This window comes from Melospiza melodia, chromosome 15 (genome assembly GCF_035770615.1).
Source record: "Melospiza melodia melodia isolate bMelMel2 chromosome 15, bMelMel2.pri, whole genome shotgun sequence".
In the NCBI taxonomy this organism is placed as follows: domain Eukaryota; kingdom Metazoa; phylum Chordata; class Aves; order Passeriformes; family Passerellidae; genus Melospiza; species Melospiza melodia.
Genome location: NC_086208.1, coordinates 4,184,990 through 4,210,166, shown reverse-complemented (window position 1 = coordinate 4,210,166; position 25,177 = coordinate 4,184,990). Strand labels below are relative to the sequence as shown.

Below are 25,177 nucleotides of genomic sequence, written 5' to 3'. Positions count from 1 at the left end.
AGCTGGCTTTGGTGTCCCCATGTTTCCCAAACACGCTGTATTTGGTTGGAATCATATGCAGAGTGCTGGCTCTGCCTCCCACGCAGCTGTTGATTGTGCTGGGCTCTGTTTGTTCAAGATTTGCAAGAGGGGAGGAGGGAGCAGCAGGCAGCTCTGCAAGTGGATCCATGGCTAGATCCTGCCATTTTCAAAAATTAAAGAAATTGCCATTAATTAATTCTTAAGTAATTAACAAAGGTTTCAACACTGAGAGATGCAAAATGCAGAGAAGAAAGAAAAGACAAAACTCCCTGGCTGCTGGACACATTGCTTCTGGTAGAAAAGCTTTTCTAGGAGATTAAAAACTCCACGTTCAGATGATTTTGGAGGAGGCAGGCAGAGCTGCAAGCCCTGGTGGTGCCACCCCCATGGGTGCTGCCATGGGTGCTACCCCCATCCTGCTGGCTCCTGGTCCTCCATCCCATCCCATCCCATCCCATCCCATCCCATCCCATCCCATCCCATCCCATCCCATCCCATCCCATCCCATCCCATCCCATCCCATCCCATCCCATCCCATCCCTCTCACAGGGACAGTGCCTGCAATCAAAGGAGCTGCCCACCAAAGTCCCCAGGGCTTGTGGCTAGCTGGGAGAGGAAATATCAAACCTGCCTGGAAATCAAACAGCAGAGCCAGAACAGAGGGAAGAAAAGAAGAAAACACAGGAAACGAAACCTAAACTGACACCCTTTGTAATTGAAAACACCCAATGCAGAGAATCACTGCTCAGGGGACAACACGGCTCCTGCAGAGGAAATCCAAAGTGACTCCGGCCCCGGGCCATCAGAGAGGGCCTGGCATGAGGACTGTCACTGCTCTCAGCTGCAGGTTTCTGGCCACAAGCTCTGAGCACGCAGATGCCACTGTGTGTGTGATTAAAATCCTGCGACGCTCATGCCAGGAGGAGCGGAGCAGGCAGCCCGTGGGCTCTCCCACCACCAGCAGTGGCAAGGCAAGCACCTCCCTGGGGACAAGAGCATGGCCACTGGAAGAAATCTTCCTCAGGGGTACCCAAAGCTCTGATGGAGCCCAAATCTCGTGTTTCAGCCTTAAGGTGCTGTTCTCTCTGCTACCCAGCTGGGAGCAATGAGCAACAAGCCAGAGAACCCTGCTCAGAGGTTCCAGCAAACCAGCAAAGCACAGAGGAAAACCAGCCAAAAGCCCCTGAGGATGCAGCTTCCATGGCTCACTATACCTCATTTGAAGGCATTATATTATCCTGAACTGTAATGAAAGCCATGTAAAATAATAATAATAATAATAATAATAATAATAATAATAATAATAATAATAATAATAATAATAATAATAATAATAGTAGTAGTTCAAATTGAAAATGGGATGCCATTTGTCTGCTTATCTCTGCTGTGATCTCTTGCTAATCTCCAAGTGGAAGCCATACTTTAAAAATACTCATGTATGCCAGGCACTCTGGAAACAAGACCTATGGCAATTTACCACAAAAACCCACACAGGAACTAGAAATCACAGGCAACAGAATGCATTTGCAGTCCTATTTGGAAGACCAAGGCAGGTAGAAACAGAAAGTGAGGAAGGAAGAACAAGGCACATGCTCAAGTTCCCTACCCCAGTCTGACCAGTCTGGGGCAGGCACCTCCTGAGCAGAGCAATGTGACATCCCTGGAGTGCATAGGGCACCAACAGAGACTTCACAAAGGCTTCTCAAGCCCACAAAGGAAAAGCGTGGGAGCTCTTACACATGACATGAGACTTTCCATCCTGGCCTGCTCACAGCTGGAGGGTTTGCTGCTGGGCTGGACCTGAGCACAGGGAGATGGCTGCAAGCAAAGCATTCACAGCCACTGTCCTCAAGCAGCCCCTGCTGCCCCACAGCTCCATCCCCAATGTCCCAGAGGCAGCACCGTGGCTTGGGCAGGGATGGGAGACGCTCTGCAGGCGGGCAGCCATGGGAGCTGGCACTCGTCCTCCCTACCCAGCTCCGTCCCAAGCAAGACAGTGGAATTAAGCACAAGTTATAATTAAGACTGGATGTTTGAAGAGAAACATAATCTCCGTTCCGTGGGATTCGCCGGCACAACAGTAATTAACGTCTCATTAACATTCGCCTAATTAAGCAGTTTATGAAAGTGGATAGATTTGCATACTGCTCCACTTCAGCTTCAGTGCATCCAGTTATATCCAGGCACCAGAATTAACCCTTCCAGGGCATTTCCAACCAAGTTCTGAACCCTGCAAGCCTCTCCCTGTGAGGACACAAGCTGCTGTCGCTGCACATCTCACTGCACAGTGCTACCCAAAACCTGGTAAAACATCTCTCCATCACCTCTTTTCTAGCCAAACACTTCCTCCCTATTACCTCTTTTCCAGACAAACCCATCCTAAACCTCTCCAACTTTCTCCATTGGTTATCTCTTTTTAAATCCCTCAACTGGTTTCAACGTTTTCCCCTAAGTCCTCAACACATTCATAAGGAAGCAAAGAAGATCTGTAAGAGTTTCTGAAGATAGGGAGAAATATCTCCTAAAACATTTTGTGCTACACTCATTCCCAAATGTTCTTTAATGTTTAAAAACAATGACTTCAAGATTAAAGAGATGCTCCAAATTCTGAACACTGGTTTAAAATCAGGATGTAACAGGAGCTTCCAAAAGGGTTTTACCATAGAGAATATGTTCCCTCTCTTTGAGAGTCCTCCTGTCATTGAGAGGAAAGGCAAACCAGCAAAAGCAGTGACAACACCCAGATGATGCCCTGTCCCTCTTGGGGACAGCAGGACACCATTCCCAATGGATCCTGGAGCAGCCCATCAAACAAGACACATCACACATGCACCCCCTTGGCAATGAGTCACTTGAACTGCTGGACAGAACATTTTCCATTGCTAATACCACCCTTCTCTTCTGATGCTGGATTAGTAAAGCTGCTGCATCCATCACACACTTAAAAAGATCATGTGCAAACCTGCCTCCCCCTGGGGCAGCTCCTGGGGGGCGAAAAATGAGCTCTCCAGTTAGTGGTTAATGCTTGGAGACCAGATGCAACTTTCCAGCAAATACAGTGGGAAAGAAAAATTCATGACACAGCCTTTCATTGAAAATCAATAAAGCCCAGACCTGCCTGTGATGTACACACTCAATTTATTCCTCGCTCAGCTCATTGCATCTTCACCACCAGCCCTCTCACATCAGTCAGGTCCTTGCTGCAGGACACAGTGTCCCTGCCCACCTCTGGGTCATGGCTCTGTGTCACCAGAGCTGTGTTAGCATGGGGCTGTCACCTCCCTGAGCCTGGCAGTCACAGGCCATGCTCCTGTGGCTGTGATCCAGCCCCACAGCATCCCTCCCCACAGAATGTCCAGGAGTGACAGCCCAGCCGTGTCCAGTGGCAAAAGCAATTCCAGAGTTTCCTTCCATCTCCCAACGGGTTCCCACAGCTACAGCACACACTCTGGATTTGCACTTGGAACACCTCTGTCATGAAAACACATCTTAATTTTCCCCTCTCCCCAGCAGCCAAGAAACCTTCCTGAAAGTGATGATGGAACAAGCCATCCTCCTGAGCCAAGTTAGGTCATCCTCCAGTCCTGCCTGAGTCCTATCCACAGGAATCCCATCATTTGTCCTGTGCTGCTCCCCCTTCCCCTCTGAGGAGGCTTTGAAATCCATGTGAGACACCCAAAATCCCTGCAGATTGAGGTGTTAGCCTCTGCCTTTAACCATTTTTTCTTCCCCTCCAAATCTCCCTGCCAATGCAGAAAACAGTCCCAGAAAGGGGTGGGGGTGGGGAAGGTGATGTCCCTGAGCTTTTCCCACCCCCAGCTAGTGGGGCACCTCAAAATTCTGGGGAGATGGAGAAACAGCTGCTCCTTTCTGATGCTGGGGTTGCATCCTACATCCCTCCTGCAGCCAAATCCTCACTGGATGCAGGAGAGCAGCTGAGGGATGCAGCAGGGGAGAGGCAGCACTGTCTCCCCTCCCTCTATCTCTGCCTCTCCTCCTGCAGGGCTCCCACACTGCCACCCTCACCCGGAGCCACCACAGCAGGACCAGGAGCCGCCCAGACACCGGGGTGAGGAGCTGAGGGCAGCCCAGCCCCAGAGCGGCCGCCTTTGGGCAGGGCTGGCTGTGAGCAGAGCGGAGGGGAGCTGGGGAGGGTGGGTGCCCTGCTGTGCTGGGGGCTCGGCCGGGCTCTGCAGCACAGCCTGACCTACTTTCCCTGGCGGTACAGCCACACCAGCCGCAGCGGCAGCGCGGGGTTTCTTTTCTCTCTGCCACGTACACACACGGCTTCTTCAAAACTGCCGCTGGCATCACAGTGGGGTCCCCTCCGTGCCACCACCTCGCAGCATTGGCTGTCCCCTCCCTCACCTCCAGCCAGTCCTGCTGCCTTTGAATTGGTGCCCTACACTTTCCCAAAAAATTCACGGCACATCTCAGCCAAGAGGAGGATTTATTGATCGTCTTATCTGTGTCTAATCCCAGCCGGAGCGCTGCGATAAACGAAGCCGGCTAAATAAAATGCTTTCCTGCAAGGTCTCTGTGTCGAGAGCAGCTGGCTGCTGGTGGGGTGCAAAGTGGGGAGCAGCCCCCAGGGTCCCCAGACCCACCTGTGCAGGGAAGAGCAGCCCATGATGGCAAAGGCCTCGAAAGAAGGAGTAATGTGCTGGGAACGTCCATCCAAAACTGAGAACAGGGGTGGGGCACAAACCAAACCCCAACTACTCCATCTAATCGATGGTAAGCAGTTTAAATGCTCTTTCACTGCAGTTCAGGGAGCCCTAATTCCAGGCGTGACCTGAATCTCTTTAAAAAGAGAAGGGAGGGGAAGCTGGCAGGCAAGGAGTGGGGAAAGCCAGAAATGCCAGGGATGCTAATTTGTCCCTGTTTCCTCTCTGCAGAACAGCATCTGGGAGAAAAAGCACCTGCTAAAGAGAAGGGATCCCCGCGGAGCAGAGATCCGGAGGCGCGTGCTCGCAGCAATCCCTGTTACCCAGCCTGGACTTGACGCAAGAGCAGGATGACGGATGCTTCTGTCTTTGTGAGAGCAACCTGGGGTGCCAATGAGCACTGACAAAGCAGCCCACCCCAGCACAAAGAGGGAGCAGGGGAGCTCAGCCCAAATGCAGTGTGGCTTTATCCAGGTCAGCTGGTGAGCCTGCTGGGAAGCACGGGCTATAAAAAGCACAGGCAAGATGCTGGGATCATCCCAGAGCAGCGAGGAAGAAGTGAGGACGGCCCTGCCCTCCAAGGCAGCAGTGCCAGGGTGGCAATGGGCTGCAGAGGATGGCACTGGCCACACAGGACCGTGGGCAAGCACCCTTCTCCCTGGGATTTCCAGAGCAATGGTCCGTGAGAGAGCACTGACTAAGAGTTACTGCTGGCTCTGCAGAGGGACATGGGGTGTGGAGGAAGGGGGGCTGAGGAGGCCAACAAGGCAGGGCTGGCAGATGGAGAGATGCAGTTTGGCACCCCCAGCCCTGACCGAGGAGGTGGAGGAAGAATTGCCATCCCCTGCATCCTTCTGTGCCTGGTACACAGTGGTTGTGCTCCTTCAGCAGGGAGATGCCATGGGGAGCACCAGCCTGGGACTCCATTCTGTATGGAAGCACCAGCCTGGGACCCCGTTCTGTATGGAAGGACCAGCCTGGGACCCCGTTCTGTATGGAAGCACCAGTCTGGGACCCCGTTCTGTATGGAAGCACCAGCCTGGGACCCCGTTCTGTATGGAAGGACCAGCCTGGGACCCCGTTCTGTATGGAAGGACCAGCCTGGGACCCCGTTCTGTATGGAAGCACCAGCCTGGGACCCCGTTCTGTATGGAAGCACCAGTCTGGGACCCCACTCTGTATGGAAGCACCAGCCTGGGTACACTGGAATGGGGACAAACCCACTGACCAGACAAGCCTGTCATCTCAGCCTGTTCCTGGACAAGGCACATGCATGTGGCCAAGAGCTTTCCTCTAGCTCAGCATGGCCCCAAATCTCCTACACACAGTGGACAGAAGCAGGGCTGGCTACACTGGGCTTTCAGCTCAAGCTGTTCCCACCCTGCTGCTCTCCTGCCGCCCAGTGTCATGGCATTCCTACTGCTCTGCCAAGGAGAATCACAAATCTGCCTGCAATCCCTCCTTGGAGGCCTGAGCTTTGCCAGACCCTCTGGCAAGCCCCACAGACCAAAGGGTTAATGGGTGATGAGGAGGAAAGGCTGTGATGTCTGTTCCCCACTGCCCACCCCGTGTCCCCCTGCAACAGGACCTGGATGGGCAGCAGTCACTGCAGCCCTGCCCCCCAGCCCCAATTTCAGTAGAGCCTGGCAGGGCACACAGGGAGCTGTCAGGCCCTATCATGACTCACACAATCATTCCTGCCTTCAAGCCAGGAAAAAAAAAAAAAGACATAATAAAAAAAAATCAGACAAACGTTTGAAAAACTGGAGATAAACAGAGGAGAGAGGAGATGGAAGCAGCTAATGAGGTCCCTGGCCCCGACAAGAGGTGCAAGGAGAGCACAGATGCTCCTTGGCCGGCAGCGATCCCACCCGTCGGGCATAAGGAGCACTCCAGGGACAGCCCTGCCTGGCACAGCCCTGGCAGCGCCAGCAGGGACCCCTGGGCAGCTCCAGGGAGCCATCCCCAGGCTGGCAGAGCAGCCAGCCCTGGGGCAGGACCCCCGGCAGCCCTGGGGCAGTGTCTGCACAGCCACACAGAGCAGAGCAGAGGATCTGCACAGCCACACACAGCACAGGGAGAGCACAGGGATGGCACAGGATCTGCACAGCCACACACAGCACAGGGAGGGCACAGGATCTGCACAGCCACACACAGCACAGGGAGGGCACAGGATCTGCACAGCCACACACAGCACAGGGAGGGCACAGGGATGGCACAGGGATAGCACAGACACACACAGCACAGGGAGGGCACAGGGATGGCACAGCCACACACAGCACAGGGAGGGCACAGGATCTGCACAGACACACAGCACAGGGAGGGCACAGGATCTGCACAGGATCTGCACAGCCACACACAACCCAGGACCTGCACAGCCACACACAGCCCAGGACCTGCACAGACACACACAGCCCAGGACCTGCACAGTCACACACAGCACAGGAAGGGCACAGGGATGGCACAGCCACACACAGCACAGGGAGGGCACAGGATCTGCACAGCCACACACAGCCCAGGACCTGCACAGTCACACACAGCACAAGGATGGCAGGATACCCTGGCCCAATGGAAACCTCACCGAGCTGCAGTGAGCAGACTGGGGGCACTCCCAGATTTATTTTTCTCCCCCTGCTCTATGAAACACCCATAAATGCTCAGTCAGGAGGAAGCCAGAACCCCAAGCCTGTTCCCATGCAGACCCCCAGCTTCCCTGTGACTTAGCCAACCCCTGCCCTAGGGACTGAAAAAGGAGAAAAGCCGAAAAATCTTGATTCTTATAGCTAAAACCAAATGTGTCACTTCAGTAACAAATTGGCCTGCCTGCCTGGCAGAAATTGCTCTGTTAAAATATATATCCATATTATTCTTTTTGAGCTGCCTTTCCCAAATCTGTTCAAGAATGGGGAGGTTTTCAAGTCCCCATGGACAGCAAGTCTTTCTGCTCCCTTCCCAGCACCCAGCAAGGTAATTATCTGCCAGGAGCCCTGGGCTGTGCCACGGCTGGTTACACTGCTAATTAGCAGAAACAAGCCAGTCCCCTGGGGCACACCAGGTCCATCCCCATCCCTTTCTGCCTTCTTCCTCCTCCTCACCCTGGAGGGCACAGAACAGCATCTTGTGTTTAGCACCAGGAGGGCCTTGTACTCCTCCCCTGGGTGCCAGAGGTACAAATGTACTGCCCACCTGAGGGACAAGGGACAGAAGGACCCAGGAACACCTATTGCCAAGAAGATGCTCTTGCCATGAGGCTACCAGGCATGTGAGGACACCATGGAGAGCACAGCTTCTGCTGGTACCAAGAGACTTACAAAGTGCATAACTTAGAATCTGTTTTAGCCTCTTCTGGAGGGATACCTGGGAACTGGAGGCTTTTCAAGTCTTCTCCTCCCAAAATCAAAGGAAAAAAGCTCTGACCTTGGAGACATTTAAATCTCCCCCCAAGGACTTCTCTAGTTTTTGCTCCTCACTAGTTTTCCTGTCTCCTCACCAGGCAAAAGCCACATTTCAATAAGCCATTGGCTTTGCCAGGAGAAGGGCAGAGCTGCACACTGCCAGAGTGAGCGCTGGGAGGCAGAAGTGGCACAGGAGGCAGGAATGGCGCAGCATGGGAGGCAGGAGTGGTACGGGAGGCAGGAGTGGCACAGGAGGCAGGAGAGGATGGGAGGATGGGAGGCAGGAGTGGCATGGGAGGCAGCAATGGCACGGCACGGGAAGCAGAAGTGACACAGGAGGCAGGAATGGCACAGCATGAGAGGCAGGAGTGGTACGGGAGGCAGGAGTGGCACGGGAGGGCACGGGAGGCAGGAGAGGCACAGGAGGCAGGGGTGGCACAGGAGGGCATGGGAGGCAGAAGCAGCACGGGAGGCAGGAGTGGCACGGGAGGCAGGAGCAGCACGAGAGGCAGGAGTGGCACGGGAGGCAGGAGTGGCACGGGAGGCAGGAGCAGCACGAGAGGCAGGAGAGGCATGGGAGGCAGGAGTGGCACGGGAGGGCACGGGAGGCAGGAGTGGCACGGGAGGCAGGAGCGGCACAGGAGGGCATGGGAGGCAGGAGTGGCACGGGAGGCAGGAGCGGCACAGGAGGCAGGGGTGGCACAGGAGGGCATGGGAGGCAGAAGCAGCACGAGAGGCAGGAGAGGCATGGGAGGCAGGAGTGGCACGGGAGGCAGGAGAGGCATGGGAGGCAGGAGTGGCACGGGAGGGCACAGGAGGCAGGAGCAGCACAGGAGGCAGAAGTGGCACGGGAGGCAGGAGCAGCACAGGAGGCAGGAGCGGCACGGGAGGCAGGAGAGGCATGGGAGGCAGGAGTGGCACAGGAGGGCACGGGAGGCAGGAGCAGCACGGGAGGCAGCCACGGGCAGCGCTGGGAAGATGCCCCTCATGCACGTGATGCGTCGGGAGGAGCATCCCCCAGTGCCTGGCCCAGCGAGATGGGAGGGAGCAGTCAGAGCCCAGCCACCCTGGCAGGATGGCTCCAGGCTGCCAGGATGCCACACCATCATCCTCCTCGCCAGCAGCACCAATGGGAGCTTGATGGAACGTGCAGACAGGCGTGTTCCCCTCCCTTGGATCACGGAGCGCACACCCGGATCGCTGAGCTGAGGAACGCGGACGGCACCTTGGGCTCTCCAGATTTACACCCATCCCTTCCCAATGCTTCAGGACGTCCAAGGCCCCACCACCAGGAGCACGGACCTTGGATCCCAAGGGAGCAGCAACAGCAAGAACTGGGGCTGTTCTCAGCATGTAAGCTGAGAACCAGCACTGAAAGCTCCCAACCTTCACAGCTGAAGCTACTTATCCAAAGCTATACCAGGACTCAGAAAGGAACTCCAGATCATCACTCCAGGGGATCCAAGACTCTGCTGGACCATACACACAGGTTGTTCCCCATCCCTCAGAGTTCCCTGCTTGGGCTGGATATCCCACCCTGCCCAGGGAGCCCTGGGTAGGGCTGAAATAGCCTTTAGCTAGCCAGTGCAAGCCCAGAGCTTGTGTGTTCCCATCGTCAATCCCTGCCCACTGCCTGCTTGCTTCAGCTTCCCCAGGAGATGCAGAAGGGAATGAGGCTGGTCCTGCATACCAGGGCTTCCCCACAGAAAGAAATCAGTGGGGCATCTCCTGCTGTTAATGGGCAGGATTCCAGGCCGTCCCTTGAAACACCAAAAGTGGATTGAGCACAGGACTCATTCCCATCACCATAAGGAAGACAGGATTATCCCCCCATTAACCCCCCTTTTACTGCAAGACTCTGGGGCCCCCAAATGTGTGGGGCTCCTCAAAAGCTGCACCACCCCAGCTGGACAGGAGGAACAGGCACTCACCCGGGCGCCGTTCCTGGGTAATTCAAGCTCCTCTTCCCATTCCCCCCACTCAACCAAGAGCGAGACCAGCTTGCAAGCCAGCGCCCGCTGCTCCACGCTCACCTGTGCTCTGCCCCTCCGGAGAGCGGCTTGGAGCTGCTCAGCCTTTGCAACAAACTCCCTTCCGCAGCAAGACATCAGCCTTTGGGTGCTGCCTGCCCCTTCCACGCGCTGGCTGCTCTGCCTGCCTTGGGGATTTTTTTCCTTTTTTCCCTTCCACCCCGTAGCGTTTTGAACGTGCAGATGCCCCAGCTTCTTAAAATTCAGCCTGGGGGCGTGGGAAGTGTTTTGGAACATGCCCAAGCTGTCTGCTCCGTGCGTGCACGCTGCTAAAAACGATCCACCTACTGCCCCCATCTCCTGCACCGCTTGTCAGCGCCGCCGTGCCTTTCCAAAGATAAGCAAGTTTACACACGCAGCCCGGGAGCAAAGCCCCAGGAGCAATCCCATGGGGCAGGGGGAAATTCTCTGCTCAGGCACCAGGCAAACCTTCCATGTAGCAGTGGACAAGGAGCAGGTGTCCTTGCACACGCTAGGGGGGTGAAATGAGATCTTTAAGGTCCCTTCCAACACAAAGCACCCCATGATTCTATGATGGACAGCCCTGGGAATGATGCCCTTGAGCCAGCAGTACCTCCATCCCCCTGCATCACAGCGAGGATGGAGCATCACTGCTGGCACAGGGAGCACAATGACAAAAACCAATTTACTTGCTGTTGAAGGATGCAGTGGCAGGGGAACACAGGCACCCTCATTACCATGGGGGCAGTGTCATGGGCTGCACTATGAGAACATTCAGGACACCCAGCTCAGCAGCCCTGCCTGACAGCTGAGCATGTGTGTGCCAGCACGGTCCAAGGGAGCGTAACGCATCTCCTCCCCAGCAATCCTCAAGGGCTCCACCAACAAATAATCGAGCCACAGAGATTTGACAAATTAACCTGTAAAACATTGCTGGCAAAGCCCAGCTTGTCTGAGACACCAGCAGGCAGCTCTCAGTGGGGCACCCAACCAGGGTAACGGAGCAAGGCCAGCACACACCAACTCAGAGCCTGGCTCCAGCCACCAGCGTGTTTAAAAAAAAGGGTGTATAAACCACTGAGGCTGGGATTTGGTCAGGAGAGATGGGCTGAGCCCTCCTGCCACATGCACAGTGTACAGTGAAGGCTCTAGGTCCCCAAGAGAAAAGGACAGCAGGGACAGCTCCAGCCCAACAACCTGGCTCTGGATTCCAACACAAGCTGCTCAAAATCAGTGGCAAGGTTGCTTTTTCTTTTGCTTTTAAATCCCTCTGGCAATCTGGCCTTCAAGTGCTCATCAATCCATTCAGGGCCGTCTCCCCCCCACCACATCACTGCTCTGCAAATTTGAGTGAAATTGATATTTTCCTATCAGAAACATGAATTTTCAAACACACAGAACATTGGATTTGAAAGCTGACTTTTGTTGGGAAGGTGCCTGTCTCTTTGTTCACAAAAGGGCTCATTTTTCCTGGAAAAAGGCCCAGATTTTGAGTGAAAGATCAATAACATGCAGAAAACGGGTCCTTTTATTTAATTTTGCCATGATACTAGAAAGAAAAGAAAGAATCCAATGCTGAGACTGAATGATTTCAAAATATTTTGCATTTGTTTACCCCAGTGCCACGCTGGAGCATCTATTCAGAGGAACTCAGTGGGAAGGATGCAGCCTTTGGGGCTCCCCTAGAGCATCCCTTTATCACCTGCTGGTACCCCACTGGGACAGCATCCCTGGAACTGCTCCAGTCCATTTTTGGGGGTATTATTAGAGATTTAATTGCTGCTTCCTCTGCCCTGCCTTGTCCAAGGAGTTCTCTCACCACAATGTTCAAGGGTGTCCTTCTGCCTACACTCATTATGAGCAAGGGTGAATCAAACTTAAAATTGCAATTACAGCCAGGGTGGGGGGAATGAAGGAAAAAAAAAAACCTACACCACGAAGACACAGCATTCAAGATGCCGTGCAACAGTCATGACATGCTGCATCCTCCCCATCCATATGGGGGAAAACTAACACTTTGGCAAATTTATGAGGATGTGTGAAAGTGATTATATATTCCTGAAAATATCTCAAGTGGAACGGCCTACCTGGCATATTTTGTTAGTCATGAAACACGCTCCTTCCACCGACTGTAGTTTGTGGCTTTCCATCTGCTTAAATACTTTAAATACTGAAACTTTCTTCTTTTTTTTTTTTTCCCCTGAGCTGAAATAGCACGCCAGCAGCAGAGTGCTGACTCAGGGGCACGGGATGAGGACATGCTCACCATCACCAAAGGGATGCAGGAGATGCCATGCCACAAGGGCAGGAGAGCAGAGGATTCACCACGTGGGTGGTAAGTCCTGCTGCCCCCTGGCCAAGAAAAGCAAGAGGTCAGCTTGTGTTAATTAATTAACTGAATTAATTGAATTAGTGTCCAGCAAGGAAGCACCAAGAAAGAATATTATTTTGGGTCAAGTGTGGACATGAAAGGGAAAAGGTTAAAGGAAAGAAATGGCACTGGTTGGCCATTTTAATTTCATTTGGCCAAGAAAAATTAGGCAACAGTTGTAAAGGTTACAGGTCAGTGCTGCCAAGCCCAAATTTTAGCAAGATGGGGTTTATGGGCACTTGCTCCAGGGCAGTCAGCACCCTGATCCCCCCAGTTCCTGCTTTCATGGGGAGTGATGCCCCTTTTGTCCTGGCAGAGCTGGAGAAAAGGCTCCAAGGCATGAAAGGGATCCAGGGCTGCTTCTCTCCTGCCCTCTCCTGCTCTGTAGTTAAGAGTTGCTATTTTACAGCCCTGGCTGGAGTTTCTATGGCCACAGTGGCTGGAAGTGGGGTGGGCCTGCACAGGGATGCAGCCAGAGCTCAGCACTGGTGCAGAGAACTCCCAGTACCAAAGGAGATGGCCAAGGGGCAGCCACAGCAGCAGAGGAACATCCCCTAAAACCCCATTCCCACCAGGGAGGTGCCCTTAGATGTGCTTGAGGGTGGTGAGGCCCTGGCACAGGGTGCCCAGAGCAGCTGTGGCTGCCCCTGCATCCCTGGAAGTGTCCCAGGCCACACAGGACAGGGCTTGGAGCACCCTGGGACAGTGAAAGGTGTCCCTGCCCATGGCAGGGGGTGGCACTGGATGAGCTCTGAGGTTCCTTCCAACCCAAACTGATTTTATGATTCTACTATTGTGTACCCTGGAAAAACTTGGAATATCAACACTGTGATTTATCCACAAAGGGATCATTTTGAGTCATTGAAGCAGTTATCTACTTGTTGCATGAAGCAATGGCAATTGTGCCCCTCAAAGCAACAGTGAACAGCACTCAGGGTGTAACTACAGTGCAACTTCTCTTTGCCTGATTCCAGAGAATGATCCAAGAACAGGAGCACCTCGGCCCAATCACCTCCCCCTGGGCGTGCAGGCTGTGCAAGAGAAACCCAGGCACAGACACACATCAGCTGCAGCAGGGACCAGGGGAATATGATGAGCATTTTCCCAAATGGCAGTGCTAAGCTGAATATTAGGTGATTTGTGGCAGATTTCTTCCAAGAGAAAATCTCTTCTACCATGGTGGTAAGGTTTTCACAGCTCATTTGGCTTTTCATTTGCTGAACGGCTTTGAGCTGTTCTCCCTTGCAGGGAGGACAAGGCCTCATCATTTGTGTTTTCTAACAGGTTTTTTTTTGGTTGTTTTTTTTTTTTTTTTTTTTTTTTTTTTTTTTTTTTTGCCTAGGAGAAAACCATCTCTCTTCCTGCTCTCTGTGAGCCTAATTCTGCATCTCCAGCTGACATTCAAGGGTTTTGGAGTTACTCTCACTTTTCAGGGGGATAAATAATCTTGGAGGGCAGGGGGTTTTTTTCAAGGTTCAATACCCAGAGAAGGAGTTTCTCCTTCCAAATGCAGATAGTCCCTGAGAGAAATAACCCCATGGGAAATAATCCAGTACAAAGAGGGTTTATTGTATCTTTTCACAGAGTCTTTCTCACTAACAATTGATGAGTTCATAGGTACCAATATCCATTAGAGGGTTTATTTTATTTCTTGTTAGAAAATAAAAAAGGCAGAGCCTAAGAAGAGTAAAACCAGCCACAGAGACTGAAGACTGACAGGAGCTGCCTGGCAGACAGTGAGTGAAAATGCTCTGACAAGATGAAATGTTTTTTCTTTCATTGAAATCACTCCCTTTCCGAATGACTAATACACAGCTATCGCACCATGGATATTTCCAGAGTGATGAGATGTTTTTAAAATATCTCACTGTGCCTCAAAATATCTCACTCTGGCTCAATAGATCATCCAAAACACCACCCACGGAAATCATAAATAAATAGATACTATAGTGCTGTAAAAGAGCAGACTGGCCAGGGCCAGGGCAGCATCCTTCATCGGGCAGTTCAATGAGGCCACTGAACCCCTCCCCTCGGCACGTGGCTCCTGCAGCCAGGCTCTGTGGAGGTGGAGACACTGAGCCCTTGCAAAGGGAGCTGGGCACCTCCTACTCTCCCAGCACCTCCACAAAGCTGTCCTGTACAGCTCCTTGATGACACAGATATCTCCTTCAATGAGCAAACTGGATATAAGAGCTACAGCGGACTCCATGGTCCACTCAACCGCCCACACTCAACAGCACAGCGGCCACCAAGCAGGCAGGTGACATTCCCTGGCACACGGGCCACCCCTGGAAATCCATGTGCCCTCCTGGAGACTCCCACTGCCTACACAACAGTTTCAGACCTCAAGCTGCAGCAACCAGAAACACTCCCTCCTACTCCCTGCCCCAAAACACATCACTCCCATCGGGAAAGGGACACCCACGCCCTGGGCACAGCTGGCACAGGGTGACGTGCTGCAGGGGGTGACTGCCAGCCCAGCAGCCTCCACACCACTCACCCTGCGTGGCAGGGACCAGCCCAGCACCCACTGCAGAGCCAGGAAATCCCCTTCTCCTGACAAAGGGATTGGACCGAGCCAGGAACCTCCTGCTCTCCTGACAAAGGGATTGGACCGAGCCAGGAAGCTCCTGCTCTCCTGACTCCAAGGGATTGAACCAAGCCAGGATGCTCCTGCTCTCCTGACTCCAAGGCATTGAACCAAGCCAGGATGCTCCTGCTCTCCTGACTCCAAGGGATTGAACCAAGCCAGGATGCTCCTGCTCTCCTGACAAAGGGATTGAACCAAGCCAGGAAGCTCCTGCTCTCCTGACAAAGACTCCAAGGGATTGAGCCAAGCCAGGAAGCTCCTGCTCTCCTGACAAAGGGACTGAACCAAGCCAGGAAGCTCCTGCTCTCCTGACTCCAAGGGATTTAACCAAGCCTGGAAGCTCCTGCTCTCCTGACAAAGGCTCCAAGGGATTGCAAGGACTGAAGGGTTGCAAAGCTGCCCCGAGGCAGCTGATTTTTTACACATTTGGATGCACTTGCTCCAGGCTTGGAGAGGGGAAAAGGCAGCAAAATGGCAACAAGGAATCAAGGAGCAGGGTTGACTTGCCTTGCATGTGCTCCAACCATTCTGTGTGCAGAGGGGGCTCATCCCAGATCCCCATGCCATTGTCCTCACTGAAGGGAAGAGATCAGAGTCCATCCCAGGCTGGGATCCCAATACAAGGACAACTCTGCTTGGTAGCTCAAGCAAAACTCCCAGAGAGTTGGAGTGCAGACTTATTTTTGAAAGCTCCCTAACACAGCTTAGATCCAGCCCAAGGAGAGCTGTGACTCTCAAAACCTCAGCCCAGCCCCAGTTCACTCTGCAGAAGCTGAGTGTCCTTTTCTTCCCTAGGCATCACTCTGTTTTGCTGATTGAAAGCAAAGAGAGCAAATCATTCTGAGGAACTGAAAATGGGCTCTTTTGCTTTTCTCAGCAAGATAAGAAAATGGTTCAGATCACCCAGCCTGTGCTACTCCCGAGTTGTTTCCTCATTAGTGGCATTTACTGAAGTACATTTTGAAACTTTGGGTGATGAAGCAGCTTTTCAGAACAGGAGCTAGAATATATCCTTTGGAAACCACAGATAGTCTGATACTTGTAGTCTTCTTTCAAAAGGGCTGAAGCTACTTGTCCAGCACAGCAGGAACTGGTAGATTCCCTGGGTTCAAGGAAGAAAAACACTTTCCCACAGAAATTGTACATGGGAGCCCAGCAGCAATGCAACGTTCACAGAGCTCTACCAGCTTCTGTGCTTCCTGTCAACCTCTGCTTGGTTTTTCCCTAAATTTTCCCTTCTTCCCACTGGGAACAGGCAGCACTGAGAGGCTGCAGAGAGATGACAGAGATGCTGCAAAGGCAGGAGGGAGAAAGACAAGGCCCTGCATTTCCAATGAAGATAGCTCCAACATCTGTCCTCAGCCACAAATGTATTCACCCGCACAGACACACTCATCAGATGAGGCTCTAAAATATTTACTGCCCAAATATCAATCCTCATAAAGCCAGGCAGCCATTTGGGCTTGGGGAGGGGGAAGGAGACGGGGTGGGTTGTCAATAATGTCATAACCACGGGCAATTTTATGTATCTCTGGAAATGGCCAAGGAACACGCAGCTTGACAGATGTGCAAACGGGTAATGCAGGCTCCCTAGTTATGAGCATGAGGATGTCAAGAGGAATAGATGAGCAGTAATTCAAAGTATATTGGGCTTAGAGAAGTACATGGGCACCGTAATGAATGCGGGATGGGCACTGCGGTGGAGGGAGGGCTGAAGGAGGATGAGGAGGGAGCGGAGTGCTGGCCAAAGAATGCAGCCCCTGTGGTGCTCAAGAGGGACTGAAGGGACAGGGGACCAGGCTGGGCATTTGGTGGCCTGAGTCACACTGCCATAGGATGCTATTGCACCAAGGGATGTATCAGCCAGAGGCTGGACCAACCTCGAGGCTCCTTCTTCCTCCTTCACAGCTGCATCTCTACACAATCTTCTCCCACCATTGTGCCACCTTTCCTTTCCGTTGCTCTGAAACTCAAACTTTTAGCCAAATACCTATATTTGTCACCAAGAGTCAAAAAAAAACCCTCACCAAGGAACCAAATTATGTTTCAATTTTCATCTCAGCAGAACTACAGCTTTTTTTTGCCTTCATCTCCAAACCAGAAAACAAACCCGACACCGCAGCAAGGGCTGCCGCCGCCCCCGGCTCCCGCCTGCGAGGCGCAGGCTCTGCTCACACCTCTGACTGTGCCTCGGCCGGCATTTCCCCATCCCACTGCGGCGGGTTTTAAAAAGCAGCATCACACAGACGCGCACCGCGCCCCCGGCCGCACGCTCCCGCCCCGGAGCTGAATCGCAGCCGCACGACGCCACGGAGCCTGGCCGGCTTCCAGCCTGGGGGGCTGCAAAGAAGGGAAAACCAGTTTAATAGGGATGGCACGCTGGGACACTCCTGCTCAGGTGTTTGGGGCAGCACGGTGCGAAGAGGACCATTACCGGTCCCAGCTGGCCTCACTTGGCCAGCCCAGAGCAGCGCACATGGACATCTCAGCTCCACTCGTTTTTCCGTAAGATTCGCCTCCTTCAGCACTTCTGGCAGTGAAATTCCCCCTCTCCCACGTCCTCCAATGCTCTTTGAAGGGACACAGTCATTGGCTGTGGCGGTGGAGCCACGCACACCCTTCCTCCCTCTCAGCTCCTGTGGAGAAGTTCATCATTTTTCCACACCCTGGTGCTTTTGGAGCTGGGGGGAATTACTCATGACAGCAAGCAGGCACCCCACACACCAGCAATCACCATAAAGGTGGTTTTTCCTGTGGAAAAATCCATGAATCACAGTAAAAGTCAGTCAGGCTCAAATCAAGCCACACTACTCACCATTGTTTATTAAAAAGAATTAATCACCAATCTTTTTCTTGGCCGGTTTTATGAAATATGACTTATCCCAAGCATTCACTACTAAGTTGTAACAATATCCAGCTGCAAACATCCTCTGTGTGTGCTCTGGCAGCCTTCCCCATGGCTCATGGTCAAATGACCAATGACTGGAAAAGCTTGAATCCTGAAGGAATATTTCCTACAAGTCTCAGGCCCCAGATTTTCACTCTGGAGATGCACTGCTGGCACTGGCTGCTCCTGTGAATGCACTGCTCAGTGAAAAGTCCCACTGGAGCTGAAGAGCCCTGGGGTGTTGCAGCCCTGGGCAAGGGGTGACACCACGAGGAGGACAGGCAGAGCAGGAGCTGAGATACACACACACAGAGCACAGGTTCTCTGCCTTCCATAAAAAACATTCTCTGCCACCGTCCCAACCAAGCCACATGCAGGCAGGTACCAGGATGGGGAGGCAGGGGCTGGCATCACTCTGCATGGCACAGCAGCTCTGATACAGAGAGATAACCAAGCAGTAACAAATCCTTAATGAAAAAAAAAAAAACTCTTTTTCTTTCCAAAAAATGTCCTTGTTATAATTTCTTTCTCCTGGTGGCACCCTCCTGCACACAAGAGCTCGGCCATGACATGGTGTAAGAGCAGGAAACTTCAATGCCCACAGTTGTGAGAGCAGAAAAGAGATAATTGCACTTCTTACAGCAGCACTAACTTATCTTGGGGAAACTTTCCCTGCTAATGAGGCCATTCTGTTCAGACATTCAGCAAGATTTGAGAGGGCTGCTGCTGCTGCCAGCCCATCGTGGGTGCAGGCAGAGGGCAGGCAGGGGTGAGAAAAGCAGCCCAGGAAACACCACCATGGTCCCAACCTCATCACTTTGCAGCTTACTGGAGCTCACTTTTCCTGACCTGGCTTTAATTTATTTCTCTTCAAAAACAACAAAAAATCTCACTACATCAGCTATTGTCTGCTCTGCCTCCTCTTGCCTTTGGCTACATGCTGGTTTCAAGGCACCTCCTGGCAGAGCTGCACCTGCCATCCAATCCTAGGCCTCTGCAAAGGATTTTCTTTCTGCATCGGTGCCCACACCCATGCAGGACCCAGGAGGCTGTGGCTGGCACTGCCAGGGGCAGCTGGGGACAGGCTGATGAGTGCTGGGGACTGTTGATGAGTGCCAGCTGCTGAGCAGGATGCCTGGGCTGCAGCAGCTGGAGGCAGAGGTAGCGATTTGTGTACTCACCTGGAAAGGCAGACATCCTCTCATCCCTTGCAGAGCTGCTGAGAAACCAGCTCCTGGCTTTTTTCCTAGGAGTTTAACATCACCATACTCCAGCTACTAGGAGCAGATGCAAAATCCCCTCTCCCCTGAGTGCAGAAAACCCCACAGCAGGAGCAGAGGTGAGACAGTCTGCAGGACAGCCAGCTTCCAGGAAAAATGCTTGGAAGGTGGCAGTTGCAGCCAGATGGGATTGCATCTCTTGTTGTGAAGGGAACCATGGGACAGTGCCTGCAGTGTGGCTCTGCTTTGGCACAGCCCAGGCTGAGCTGCCAGCACCAGCCTTGCTCCTCATTGGCATGCCAGGCACATGCCCCCAGTGGCATGGGGCTGCTCTTCCTGCAATCTGTGTACCAAGCAGCAGCACCAGGAAGGCTTGGAGAAGTGAAGGAAAGGAGGGAAGGGAGAGAAAACCACAGCTGAGCACAGCTCAGGCTGTAAAGCCAAGGCTGGCAGTGTTGCTCCAGTTGCCTGCACGACCTTGACAAGCTGCAGGGAGGAAGAGGAAAGCCTCCAGTGTCAGCTCTGTGTGCTAACAGGGATGGGGAAGTCAGGCAGGGGTGGGTGCCATTTGGAACAGAGCACACCAGATGGACCAGGCTTCTTTTACCTCTGTCTCAGCCCCAGAAAGGCAGCTCACAACCCACACCTTCTTTGGACAGCATTTTGTGGCTCTTGGGTTTGTTCCCATGGGAGTACCTGTGTAGGAAGAGGTGAACACCTCATGCCACTCCTCTGGGACCCAGCACAAGGCAGTAGGAGGGGGAGTAAGCTCTGCCTGTGCTCCTCAGAGGGAAGGACAGCCAGCCCTGTTCTGCCAGGCAGAAGATGCTACCAACACACAGGCAGGCCCCCGAGATCACAGCGTGTGTATCTTGAGAGCTCAGAATAAATATTTAAAGGTGGAGGGGAAAAAAACCTGCTTGTCTCTGTAAGCAAGTTCTCTGTCTTTGCTCTGGGATTTGAGACAGAGACAGAAGAATGACAAAGGAGACACAGGTTTCATCAAATCATGGGCACATCAGAAGCGATGGCTTTCAGATGCCAGCTTTGCTGCAAGACAAATTCTCTCCCAGCCAGATGCCTGACAACCCCGACAGCCCTCAGGGACTGCAGGTCTGTGTTCCCTCAGACACAGGGGCTGCAGTGAGCCCACCTTCTTACACCTCCCCACTCCAGCCAGGGATGGGAGCCAGGCTGTTCCCCAAATCCCTTTCCAAGCCAGTAAGAACTGGTCCTGACCTATGGGGACATGTGACCCTCCTTGCTCTGTCCTGAGAGGATGCACAAGGTGATAGACTGCATCACAGTGTTGGACAAATGTTCCCAAATCCCTGTCCCCACAACAGAGCTCTGCCAGAGGAGCAAACCATGGCTCAGTTTTCTCAATTCCTCACATGAGCAATGGCTGGGGGGAAGGATGGGAGGTGACAGCTCTGCTCAGCTCCCAACAGCCCTGTGCTGGGCCATCGCTCAGAGGCAGTGGCCAGAGCAGCCACAGAGAACGGGATGTTCTGTACCACAAGGCTGTCCTTAGGATGCTTTTATTTCCAGAGAGAGCTCATTAGTTCTGGTTGTGCAGGAGTTCAGGGTTTTTTTCTCCCTGTTACTAAGAGCTGGAAAACTCCACTGAATAACATCTCTGAGCACGGGTGGAACAAAGGCAGGGCATGGCAGGGAGAGGAGCAACTAAACCAGAGATAATCAAAGCTATTGCTGCAGCCTCACATCACTTACAATCTCCATCTCCTTTGGATTTCCCAGCTGGACTGGTCTCTGCTTGCTCAGCCCCACTCACCATTGTGCCAGGGCTGCAGGGCTTGGCTCTGCTCAGCTCCAAGGGGGAAAAAGATGCAGAGGAGTTTTAGATAGCAGGCAACTGGGCTCAAGGCAGCCCACTGCATCAGATGGGCTGCCAGGAGCTAAAGGGACTTACAAATTCACTAGCAAAGAGGAAGGCTCTCTCTGGCACTGTCACAGGAGGGGTTTAACACAGGGATGCTCCAGCTGTGATGCCTTGCTGCCATCAGTGTGGAGCAGCCACCTCCTTACCAAGCCCTGGCACTCCTCTCCCATCACCACAGGTTCAGCACATGCTGCAGGAGATGCAGCCAAGAAATCACATAGAAACAGCAGGAGATAAGCCACCTTCCCAGATATGATCACAGGCCCCATTATCTCCTTAACCCTTATGCATTCACTTATCCATCCCAGATCTATTCCTCCTTATCTAAATTCTCCTCCTGCTCATTCCCATCTCTCACCATGGTTGGTCTCTCCAGAAGCGAGGAGGCAGCAGGAGAGCCTGATGCCCCGGGCAGCCACTCACCACAGCTAATGGGATAGGCTCTGATTGACTGGCCCCAGTGATTGAAAGTTAATAAAATGTTAAAAGCAGCCCTATAAATCACCCATGCAGGAAGTGACCTGGACAGGAGGCCTAACGAGTTAGCAGAGGTTTTATTTAAAAACCATTTGTCTGAGAAGTGCAACACAAAGAGTCAAATAACTCTTAGGAAAACAGCAGTGATAGAGCTACTGGGAGGATTAGAGGTGGCTGGAGATTTACAGCCTGAGGATGTCAGTCTCCCCAGTGCTAACTGGCCTCTGCTTCCCAGCTGGAGATCCCAGTTGATCCCAGCTCCAGGTAGGGAGCTCCCAAAGTGAACCAGGATAAGGCAGGTCACAGTTCTGACTCGTACTTTTAGCTCTCTGGGTCCACTGTGACTTTCTCACAGACCTCTCAAAACAGGAGTGTCATGCCCATGTTCATCCTGTGACAAGCTGGTAGCATCCTCATCTTCCTCCAGGCCTCAGCTCCTCTGCCCATGTGTGGGATCACACATGGAGAAGCTGCTATTCTCATATGCTACTGCACACAGCTGACATCTCTGTTTGCATGTAGAAGCTTGAAAACAAGAGGCCCCAAAAATATCCAACTCCAAAACCAGCCCAGAAACCAGTTTTTGGTTTCTAATCCCAATTTCCACTCCTCTTCCATGAATACTGATTTTGTAGCCATTAGGAGGGCAGCTGGGCCACATCATCCTCAGCCCCTGCTCACTCCCCACAAGCTGAGCTCTACTTTTTTAACTTTAATAAAACCCTACAGCCAAGTGCAAGGAACAGACGAGGGTGTTTCCCTGGGAGAGGGACTTGGCCCCCACCCAAATGCTATGCCCCAGCCATTCCTTACTCTCCCATCACAGGAAGCCTCCAATACCCCAAAGACCTTTTACATCTGGGAGGAAAGGTGGCTCGTGCTTGGGAAGCCTCCAGAGCATCGTTAAGAGGAAAATTATACACAGTTATCCTCAGGAGGTACATCGGGGAAGCAGAGGCAGTCACAAGGCACCAGTCCCACCCAAGCCTGGCTCCTTGCAGCAGCAGAGTAGTTTCTAAAACTATGAGCAAATTCCAATGGGATGCAGTCTGCAAGGAACAGGCTTCACCAGCAACTACTTCATCTTCAAAATCACCTTTTAATTGCAAGAGAAGTTCCTATCCCCAGGCCAGCACCTTTCCTCCCAGCAAAACAAGGGGGAGAGGAGTAGGTAGGAGATGCAACAACACAGCAACAACCTGATTTCACTTGAATTTGCCAAGTGAAATTTGGTTTCCTTTGCTTTTCACAGACATCCTTACCTGGGAGGGATGCAGGAGGCTGGGTGCAGATGCAGGTGGTTCTCCTGGCCAGAGATGAGCACCTTCCAGGGGGGCAGGGAAGCCTAAGAGTGCCGGGGGGCTGTGGCTGGGAGGCTGCTCTGGTGGCTCTGTGGGCACTGAGGGCAGCTCATGGCTCCAGGGCACAGGGGGCTGTGGGTGGGAAGGCACAGAAGGTCTCAGTCAGGAAACACACACCAAGCAAACCCAACCCCACAGAAAGGCTGACTTCAAAGTTAGGAAGGTGAAGAACTTAATATATTGATATTTTTCTGTATTGCTCCTATTTCCCCACCTCCCCATCATCAAGCAGAGGAAACCAGTGGGATCTGCTTGGATCTGGACACTGAGCAGATGTGGATACCTTCAGAGGTCCAGCACGGCCCAAGGGGCTCCTGCCAGGCACAGGGGGATTCTTGGGAGCACTTTCCCAGAGGGTGTGACATGCTTCCAGCATCACTAGTGGGGAAGCACAGAAGGCACAAGCTCACCTGGGCAGCAGCCCTGGCCTGTGCTGATGCACACAACCATGAACATGCAAGGGAAGGACCCCCCAGCTCAACAGGCCCAGCCAAAGGGTCTCACAAGAAAAGGGGAGCTCTCTCCATTCCTCACAAGTCAAGGGGTTCCACTGGCACCTAGGAAAAGCTAAGAGAAAGCAGGTCCTTGACCCACCAATCTGTGACCACTCCTCCCAAATTCAAAACTGAAAGGGAAGCAAGACCCTTTGCTGATGGAGGTGGTACATCCAGCCATCCTCTAACCAGCTCCAGCTTCACATGCAGCACTCTCCTCTCCAGCAAGAGTTTGATTTAATACATTTATTTAGTGGTGAGGTCCCCAAGGCAGAACACACATCCTCTTTTTGCATGTCAAACAGTTTTGAGCAGTCAGTGTTTAACAAATTAATAATAATGTGATGGCACCTTGAAAAATAGACTGTCCTGTCCTAAGAAAAGGGGCCACATTTCCCAATTACTCCAAAGGGCACTGCTTCAGACCTCACTGAGCAAATGGCATTTCGGTGCAGCCACCTTTTAATGGCAATGATGTGATCCTGCTACAGCTGCAGTCACACAACTGCTAGGGTTGAAAGGGACCCCTGGAGGTCACCTAGTCCAAGCTCCCTAATTAAAACAGACCCTTAAAAATTACTAAAAGCACTATTACACATCTCCCAAATGACGGTATTACTGAAAATACAATGAAAATAATCCCCACCTCACCCCGAGGAAGGTAAACAATGCCAGGGTGGGTGGGCACAGCAGAGCAGAGCCCCCCGAGCCCACATGCCCCACCACTGTCCCCTGCAGCACTGGGGGCCCACTGGGACCCAGGACCAAACTGTGGGCCATAGGGCCAAACCCATCCCTGCCACCTCCTGCCTGCCCATCCACCAGTGACATCAAAGGCCACCACAGGGACCCTTCCCACACTCACCCCATGCCCCATGGAAGGAAAAGCAGCTGTGGGGGTGTGTCGCAGACATCTTTTATGGAAAATCCTTTCCTTAGGATTTTTCCTCCTGAGAAGCTGAGAGGCCTCAGGAACAAAATGTAAACATTGATTATCTGCTGCTGTGGAATGCAAGAGGTAGATCTGTGATTGGCCCATGTTAGATGTTTGTAATTAATGGCCAATCAAAGCCCAGCTGGCTCGGACAGAGAGCCAAGCCACAAATCTTTGTTATCATTCTTTGCTATTCTATTCTTAGCTAGCCATCTGATGAAACCTTTTCTTCTATTCTTTTAGTATGGTTTTAATGTAATATATATCATAAGTATGGAGTCAGATCCTCGTCTCTTCCCTCGTCCATAAACCCCTGTGAATGCCGTCACAGGGGTGCTTGCCCATTGCCCCGTCCCACAGCCTGTGGGAGCTATGCTGACCTGTGGGTGCAGTGTCACCATGTCCCCGTGCCCATGGGCTGGCCCTCACACCCACATGCACCATCCAGCATGGGGGGCAGGTGTATCCCATCTCCACGCTGCACAGTGTGAGGGCAGGGGACAAGAAGGGTGGAAGCAAGTTAAAAACACCTCTTAGCTCAGGTATTTTTTAGCAGCCATCCCCTACCCGAGGTCTGCCATCCTACCCCAAGTTGGCAGCTAAGCCCAGCATCTCTCTGTCATGAAAAAGATTCACGAGGTTTGCGGTGGAGGCTGACAAATATTTGCCAAGGATTCTTCCAAATCTCCAAGCCCACCATGAGCTCGCTGCAAATTTGTTTGCTGATCGTGGTCCTTGGACTAATTTGCAAATGGAGAGCAAAGAAAATGCAGCTGTACTGTGCAGGGGAAGATGAACAAGCAGGATCCTATTCCATGGGGAAGGCAACCCCACCGACCCTAACGAGGGCTCATTAATTAACACCT

At 52.6% G+C, this 25,177-nt stretch overlaps 1 protein-coding gene across 2 annotated transcripts in view; it reads right to left on the bottom strand.

The window, feature by feature from the left end:
- LINGO1 (leucine rich repeat and Ig domain containing 1) overlaps positions 1–25,177 on the bottom strand; it is a 158,023-nt gene that overhangs the window by 120,383 nt on the left and 12,463 nt on the right. The window contains exon 2 of one of the 2 annotated variants that reach the window (XM_063169453.1): positions 22,785–22,955. The gene's annotated coding sequence lies outside the window, so the exon portion shown is untranslated. Of the gene's footprint in view, positions 1–10,116; positions 10,231–22,784; positions 22,956–25,177 lie in introns of those variants that run through there. The other variant, XM_063169454.1, reaches the window with a different exon arrangement.